Below are 9,194 nucleotides of genomic sequence, written 5' to 3'. Positions count from 1 at the left end.
CACCTATGTATGTATCGGGACCACGGAGTAAGCTCTGTCAGTTTTCACTTTTGAAAGTCTGAGAAGTCTCCTTAAGAAAGTGAATGCCTTGGACTCAAACTGGTCTCATTTGACTTGGCTGGCAGAGCGAGGGTGAGAACTTACAAATAGCTCTCCAGAGGGACTAATCTCAGCGCTGTCCTTCCGAATTACTTAAACTTCCAGAACTCTTTCAGATAAAAATTATTTAAATAATGACTAATGCATAGTTATCTACATACTTATGATCTTGAGAAAGGAAAGAGAAGGGGGAAAAAGAAAGAGAGACGAAAGGGAAAGTTAATATCAGTGAAGTGAAATATATTTATGATATGACCGTTCTTTCAGGTTTGACTTAACCTGTATATATATATATATATATATATATATATATATATATATATATATATATATATATATGAAGGCATGTACTGATACTAGCAGATCCCCACTATAAACTATGGGCCAAGTGATTAGCAGCCATTTGAGTCTGTATTAAAAATCTGATTTATCGCTTCTCGGCCTTTTGGCTAAGATCAAGTGTAGTATCTGTTCTTATCAGTTTAATATCTGATACGTCCTCTATCCGAGGACAATATATTAAATGGATTTTTGGAACTAGGAGTTGGAATAGGAGCTTGCTCCGTCCACTGCACGCATCGACCTGGTATTGCAGTACCTCCAGGAACGGTGCACCCCTCCGGGGGACATTACTGCAGGTTGAAAAGTGAGACTTAAAACATCTGACCCTTAAGCACTTTGCCTCTTTATTAACTGTATTGTGTATACGGGGACAATCTCTATGTGTGAGAAGCTATAAGGTGAATGTTATGTCTCGTGAGGAGTCCTGGTTTTAATATAATATAGTATTTTCATAGGAAACACATTACTTATAGCGTTCATAGGTTTGCTAGTGCTCTTCCTTACCACAAACAAGCAGATCACAAGTTTTGAGCTATAACTCAATGATAAAATCTACAGCATATGAGAAGCTGAAATTAAAGTTATATAGCAACCATACTTGGTTAAAACATATTACCTTTTATGCTAAACTTTATTTTTAAGTAATTTCTTAAAGTCCCACTCCAGCACAGTATCATCTTTTCTCTAAAACTGTACTTATACAACATCAAGACGAAGTGATTCACGCTTCTGCCCACAATTGTCCAACTCACTTCTTTAAGGCTCTGAATTGGAGCGATTAGTCACAGCTCTACCGCATGCGCCTTTGCAGAGTCAAGAGCTCCTGAGGGGGAAAAAATCTGATTTAAAGAAAAAAAACAGAACTTATTATCAAATAAAGTATGCAACACATACGTATCAGTTGTGCAATTGTAGACAAACTCAACTTCTCTGAACCACTTTCTTTATCTTGGCAAAAGAAATAGCAGTACTCTTATCAGAAGGAAATTGTTGCTAATTCAACCTATATCATGTTGTCTCCATGTCTTAGAAAGGCCCACTGGGTTATGTTCCTGACTCAATGAAGTCAATATTAAGCTACATTACTCATAGGTTAACCACTTGAAAGACACTTTAAGTTTATATACTAAGATTAAAACACAAGACTATACTGAGATCAAAACACAAGAGACAGTCCGAAACCTAATAACAACAGCAGCAACAAAACAGGACATTTTATGCTTGTAATGGCTTTTCCAGCTGTGCACACGTTGTGTGTTGTGTAACTGCTCCTTCAGACTATCCTGGAGAATGGAGCAAAACTCCTAAGATCCAGGCAGGAAGTGAAAAAAACGAGGCTCAAAAGTAAAAAGGAACTTAGAAGTTTTTGAAAAGGACATTGACAGGGCTCTCCTTGAAGTGATAAATATTGTTCCTGAGATGAGATAATTCAGATCACCGGAACTGCCTTCAAGTTGGGTAAGGTTGGACAAAGTACTGCAGGGTTACAGTTTTCATAAGCCACCATCCTTTCTGGGTTGACCTTTTCTATAAAGTAGCTCCTTGGAAGTCACCCCAGTGAAGTCGTTGGTTCAATGAGTCAGACTTGGATGGAGTCTTGTCTTTGGTTTTTGTCAGCCCTTTACACAGAATATATAGATCTTACTCAGTATTCCCTCAGAAACAATTCCAGAGCACCGTAACTCCACAGACTGCATAAATGGAGCACAATTATTTTCATTTATGAAGATTACTTTACCTATTTTACTGTGGATTTTGTTGTGTGGTGCTGGAAATCAAATGCTGGATCTTGCTCATGATAACAAAACCTTCCACACTTAAGCTGCATCCATTGCCTGAAGATGATTTCTAGAAAACAAAACATCCACAAAAAATTAAGTATGCCTAGTGTTCAGCATATCGTTAAGAAATGGTTTCTGTTATTAACTAGAAGATTGGAGTTATAAAGAGAAAAATGATCAATTAGCATCTGCAATACAATGTGTGCCTTATCTGGTTCTCTCTAACAGCTAAGGGAAAGGTACTACTGCCCTGACTCGTTGATAGTGGAAGCAGCTGAGGGAAAAATGCTTAAAATAATGTGTCAAAGTCCTGACTTCTACTGTACACGCCAAGGTTCAAACTCAGACCATTTGGCCCTAAACACGTACACAAATCAATCACACTGTGCTAGGTAGGGAATTCATATGTTCACACATGACTAGAAATCAGAGATTCATGAGAACACTTGGAATAAAGTAAGAAGTAAAGTAAACCTGGATAAAGTAAATTTAGGAGACAGCCATTTAAGTGGCACTGACAGTGCAGAAACCATCGAGTTTGATTGATACTGTGAACACAAGACCAGTGCCCTCCCCACCTCCACCCCCACCTCCACCCCCACCCCCATCCTCTGCCTAGCTCACATTCAGCGTGTTACTTCAGAGAGTATTTTCAAATACTCTGTGTTTTTCAAATGTTTCAGTGTCTCATGTGCTGACGACTGCCTGAGATGTCAACAGGGTTAACTGAGCCTGAGTTGCGAGCCTCAACTCTGACTTTCAGGATACAGGAGAGATCCCATCCTCTTAGATGGGGTGGGAAAAAAATTAAATCCTGCTTCCCACTGGATCTTATAGTTTGTACTTTTTCCCCAAAACGAAACAGGGCAGTTGGTCATGGATCTGTTTCAAAACAAAATAAAATGAAAAGATTTTCTGTATGAGAATGTTCCGTGCAACCTGATAAATTGTTGTTTTTACATCTAGAGGCCCATTTGTATCTCAGACGAAGATAATCAGAATCGTCCAGCCACTATCACCACGCCATACATATTTGACACATCTTCCTTGTATATTCTCCAACTTCTACATAGGCTTTTCCCATACAGTGGCCATCAGTTACACGAGGCTGTCTCTTGAGCACTTGAAAATGGAGCCAGTTTAAATTGAGATGAAATAGGAGTTTCAAATACACAAGGCACATTGGAGTCACACTATGGCAAAATCATAATTTTAAATACATGCAATTTCAATTGAATAAAATGTATTATAAAGTATAATTTTACATGTTATAATTTATGTAGTGAGACTACTAGATCGTTTAAAATTGTATACATTGGTTACATGTTGGACGGCAATGATCTGGGTTAAAGGTACAGTTGAATACTAATGTTCGCACACATTCTGTAAGATACTGATGGGCACAGGTGGAAAAAGACACGGGATTATTTAAAACATGCACTGACACACATTACAACTTTCAGCACATGGACCTCTCAGCGGAGATTCGCTATACATGTTAAGTAAATGTCTGAAAGAGCAGAGCTAAAACGGGATTCACGAAAAAAAAAAAATTCCAGGGCTTTAAAACACCCAGCATTTAGAGAAGGGACTATATTGACAAGAGTTCGCCGTTCTGCTGTCAGCTTTCCCTGAAGGGAGCTTCTGACTCCTGAGTTGCAAATGTGCCCAGTGAAGCAAACATAGGAGGGAGCAGAATGTAGCTACTTAAAGGTTAAAGAGACAAACAGAGAAAGCAGATGTTCTTTAGAAACAAAACCTGCTGTTCCCTGATGCTGAGAGATAAATGAGAGCGAAGAGTTCAGGAGGAGAAAGAGCTCTTGTAAGAAGCCCAGCCCCACAGATGAAAGCTTGAAAATGTTCTATTCCAGCAAAGGGCATACGGGGCATACGAGGCAAACAGGAAACGGGCCAGCCTTCGCCTCCGAGGGCTAGGGTCGTCCGCTTGACTTTTATCTGCTCATCAGATACAAATGTATCTCTAATAAGATAAGGAATGGTGAGCATACTATCACTTTATACATAATGCTCAGAATTCCATAAGGAAAAAAGTTCAGGTATGACAAAAATATAAAACAGCAGTAACAACAGAGAAACCAAAATATAAGGAAAAAAAAATCAAGCTGGAAAAGCTAGTAGATGGTTCAGATATTGACTGAGATTCAGGCTCAAGGGAAACAATTATTCTGGAATCGGAAATAGAAGAAAAGATTAGAAGTCTCGAACAGAAGTTTTTAAAATGTTAATCATAATAATTATTTTAAAGATAAAATTGTTGGCTGGAGAGATGGCTCAGTGGTTAAGAGCACTAACTGCTTTTCAAGAGGTCCTGAGTTCAATTCTCAGAAATCGCATGGTGACTCACAAACCATCTGTAATGGGATCCGATGTCCTCTTCTGGCATGCAGGTTACATTCAGATACACAAAATAAATAAATCTTAAGTAAAATAAAACTGTCAGTATGACGGTTGTAATAGTAGATTAAACCTAAAAAATAGAATAGTGAAGAAGGAAAATAATTTGATTTTTAAAAGTGTCTAAATTTTAGTGAAATGAACGTTGGAGAAGTGGTCATTCAGAAGGTAACGCAGGGGCACCTTTTCATGTATTGACACACATATTACACCGTGAGGTTTATAGCTAAGTTTTTAAACTTTTCTAAATGATCACTTTTTATTTTTATATGCAATGGTGTTTTACTTTGACATATATCTGCGTGAGGGCGTCAGATCCCCTAGGACTGGTGTTACAGGCAGGTGTGAGCTGCCCATGTGGCTGCTGGGAATTGAACCAGGGTCCTCTGGAAACACAGCCAGTGAGTGCTCTTAACCATCCCTCCCGCCATGTGTGCAGATACTGTATTGGAGCTTTGGAGCAAGAGGGCGGTCCCAAATCAGTAGACAAGACAATGGTGAAGTTTCACACATCCAATGAAGAACAAGTCACAATTTCCAAGAATTCCAAATTTTCTAAGCATAGTAAATACACAGAAACCTAAGTTGCCACTCTAAGGCTGTCAGAAACCAAGTACAGTTAAGCTGGGGCACTGAGGAAATGGAGTGAAGTTAATACTAGGAAATACAGGTGAATGAATGAAGCCAGACACATTGTTTACTCCTGTGTACCTTTCACAACTATGTATTCATGTAAACTATGCAACATAGTGGCACGCTTTTTGTCTTGTTTCCAATTCACTGCCTATTGAATTTGGATGCATATCATGTCCTTCGTTCCCAATTCCTGTCATCTGTGGTTGTTTTTCCTCCATAATCAATGTGGATGGAGACTTATCATATTCTCAAATAGCTATTTGTAATTTTGTATTTTATATTACAACGCTTTCTGTTTCCTTTATGTCTGCAGGTTTGCTCTTACTGTGTCCTTCATTCTGCTCGCCCTAGGTCTGATGTTTCCTAAGCTTTTCCTGTTAGAATGTCAAGTCACTGACTTTAACGACTCTGTTTCAATAATTTATACAAGTTTGAGACTATAAATTTCTCCTAAGTATTATTTTGATTGTTCTTATTTCATTTGTTAAAAACAAAACAAAACTTATAGCTTCAATTTGACCCACTTGATTTAACTGCATTAAAATTGAGTTTCAGTGTTGATTTTTACATGTTCTGTGACTTCAATCACTTTATATAGAAAATATTTTTGTTTGTGAGCCTAACCTTTAACAGCTGAGCCATAAGGATACGTGCTCCGCTGTGTTCATAGCAGCCCTATTTATAATAGGGAGAAGTTGGTAAGAACCCAGATGCCCTTCAATAGAGGAATAGATATAGAAAGTGAGGTACATCTACACAATGGAGTACTACTCAGCTATCAAAAACAATGACTACATGAAATCCACAGGCAAATGGATGGATCTAGAAAAAGCATCATCCTGAGCGAGGTAACCCAATCGTAAAGAGCAGACACGGTATGCACTCAGTGATAAGTGGATATGAGGCAAAGAGCTTGGAATACCCACATTACAGCTCATGGACCATACGAAGCTCAAGAAGAAGGAAGACCAAAGAGTGATGCTTCAGTTCTGCTTAGAAGGGGGAGCAAAATAATCAAGGGAGATAGAAAGTGGGAGGCACATGCAAGGAAGAGAGGAGCAGAGGGGGAAAAGAGCAGCAGAATCAGATATGGAAGAAGATGGAGGAGCTATACGGAGGGTCAGGAAATTGAACAGAGGTGTGTAGCAATGGGGGATGGGGGATGGGGAACGGGGATAGCAACCAGAATGTGCCATATGCCAGGAAAGCAAGAACCTCCCAGGACCCCACGGGGATGACATTAACCAAAATACCCCAACAAAGGGGGAGGAGAACATGTAGAGACCATATCTAGAGGTTAGGCATGACCACCTGGTTGAGAAATGGGGCCACTCACCCATGTCCCAAATTTTAACCCAGAATTGCTCCTGTCTAAAGGAAATATAGGGACAAAGTGGAATGGAGTGGAATAGAGACTGAAGGAAAGGCCATCCAGAGACTGCCCCACCTGGGAATCCATCCCATATGTAGCCAACAAACCTAATCACTACTGCTGATGCCAAGAAGTGCATGCTGACAGGAGCCTGATACAGCTGTCTCCTGAGAGGCTCTGCCAGAGCATGACAAATACAAATGCAGATACTCACAGCCAACCATCAGACTGATCACAGGGACCACAATGGAGGAGTTAGGGGAAGGACTGAAGGAGCTGAAGGGGCCTTATCTGGCATCAATGGGAGATGAGTCCCTTGGTCCTGTGAAGGCTTGATGTTGCAATGTAGAGAAATGCTAGGGCAGTGAGGCAGGAGTGGTTCGGAGGGTGGGGAAGCACCCTTATAGAAGCTGGGTAAGGGAGGAAGGGATAGGGGGTTTGCAGAGGGGAAACTGGGAAAGGGAATAATATTTGAAATGTAAATAAAATATTCAATTTTTTAAAAGAGAAAAAAGAAAATAGTTTTACGGTATATTCATGCACACACATGCTTGCTGTATGCATATGACCTGAATATTTACAATACTCCCAGCATTACTAAGTTAACACCCAGTCCCCTCCTCTCCCCACACCTCATGATGTCATCAGGAGGTAGGCCTCTCAGCAGAGGTGAAGATAAGTTAAAGAAGCCAGAAAGAAATCATTTACTCATGTCATGAGGGGGAGCCTTTTAGGGTGAAATAAGTTACCTTATAAAGTCGGCCGCAGAGGGCTGGCTTGCTTTTCACTTCATCTGAGTGGAGAAAGTGCTTCCCGATGCCGCCATCATCCAGGAAGTGGTCTTTTGCCATGGAAAAAATCAGCCAGGGTCTTCATCTAGGGCTTCCTAGACTCCAGACTGTGAGAATTAAATCTCTGTGGTTCACTGACTACTGGGTTATAAAGTTCTGTGACAGCAGCCTGTATGTGTCTCATTTTAGTGTTCATTGTAATGGTTTACAGATGTCAATAAAGTACAGTTGTTCACCAGTTTCTGTATTCGCTGTTTCTCAATTTATACTTTTGGTTTGGGAAAGAGCATTCACCTGCTCTAATTATGTTTTTATCTCTTATTTAATTTCTATAAAAGTTTGCTATGTATTTTGAAACTCTGCCATCAAAGTATTTTATGAGGGTTTTGTATTCTTAATAAATTAACCATACACTGTGCTATACACATCTATGACATAAAATCTATGATGTGATCATCTGTAGACCAGCTAATATTTTTTATTTTAAAACATGCTTTATATGATACTAATATACCCCACCTTTCTTTCTGTTAGAACTAGAATGGCTGTATATTTTTTTAAATGTTAATTTGCTTTGCATCTGCCGAATCTTATATTTAAATTATTTTTCATGTAGATTAAATATAATCTATTCTTGACGTTTATACAGCTTTATCATTTCTGCATCTTAATGGTAGTATTTATACATTTATACTTAATGTAGTTAATAATTTAAGTGGTTTTAAAAGATTTTTAGAAAAATGATTCATTTCTACCTTTATTTGCATGTGTATGTGTGGGGGGGGGGCACACGCACACGCTCCCAAGGGAGGTCAGGAGAAGACGGTCGAGCTCTAGAACTGTGAGTACCCAGTATGGGTATGTACGTGCTGGAAGCCAAACTCCTTTAGTAAAGAAGCAAGTGTCCCTAACCACTGGACCATCCTTTGAGCTCGCTGTTTTTTTAGCGTTTCATTCATTCCTTTGAAATGCTGCTCTTTCTTCTTTTATTTTTTTTCTTTCGTTTGCCTGGATTGAGTACCTTATTTGCTCCTGTTTCTCTTCTCTGGTTGTTCTGGTAGTCAACGTTCTAAATAGTGTCATCTTTGTGTGGAGCTTGTCACAGCCTCCCTTCAATAGCACCGCAGCCCTTGAGGAAGTGCGCCTTCACCTTGTCTTTTTCCCTGGCTTCTCTTCCCAGCTAAAGTTGCTTGTTCTACATTCTGGCATTCCAATCCGTGACTGCTTTGTCGTTCAAACGAATAAATTCCAGGGATTGAGAAACCCTTCAGACAGGTGGGTTCACTTTGGGTTGGAACCCTTTGCCGGTTTACTTTTCGTGCTGAGATTATATTTCCAAACATATTTGTAAACAGGGGGTCAGATGAAACCCACAGGAGCGGTGAATTAGCGAACTTCCTCAGCATGAAGCCACTTGGCTTTGTGTGTGTCGGTCCCTCACTGAAGATAGAGAAGGATTAAATACCCAAATGTTTTATTCAGCAAACCTGGAGGAAGCAAGGTCAACAAAGAAAACCAGCTATAAGATCTGCAAGGCATGCATTTTAACAGAAAAGGATAAGTAGCTCTTTCTGAGATGAATGGTGTTTCAGAAAATAATTTTACACCGAGATACACCCGTTGATGACACAGCGATAACAGTGGCCATTTATTCATTCTAAATGGGCATTAAGTGTGGCAGGAAATATTTGTTCCAGCTGAAGGATCGCATCTCTGCCACCATAGTCACATTGTTTTGATTGTATTAAACGTGCCATA

The 9,194-nt window shown here is 39.6% G+C and overlaps 1 non-coding gene across 1 annotated transcript; it reads left to right on the top strand.

The window, feature by feature from the left end:
- Positions 1 to 528: 528 nt before the first annotated feature.
- On the top strand, positions 529 to 719 carry U2l1 (U2 spliceosomal RNA like 1). Its single transcript, XR_005487716.1, has one exon. It is a non-coding gene; the product is annotated as a U2 spliceosomal RNA (small nuclear RNA).
- Positions 720 to 9,194: the final 8,475 nt, after the last annotated feature.

The sequence above is a fragment of the Rattus norvegicus genome, chromosome 7 (genome assembly GCF_036323735.1).
Source record: "Rattus norvegicus strain BN/NHsdMcwi chromosome 7, GRCr8, whole genome shotgun sequence".
NCBI classification, from domain to species: domain Eukaryota; kingdom Metazoa; phylum Chordata; class Mammalia; order Rodentia; family Muridae; genus Rattus; species Rattus norvegicus.
Note: the sequence above shows the minus strand (reverse complement) of the source record. Positions and strands in the feature narration are given on the sequence as shown.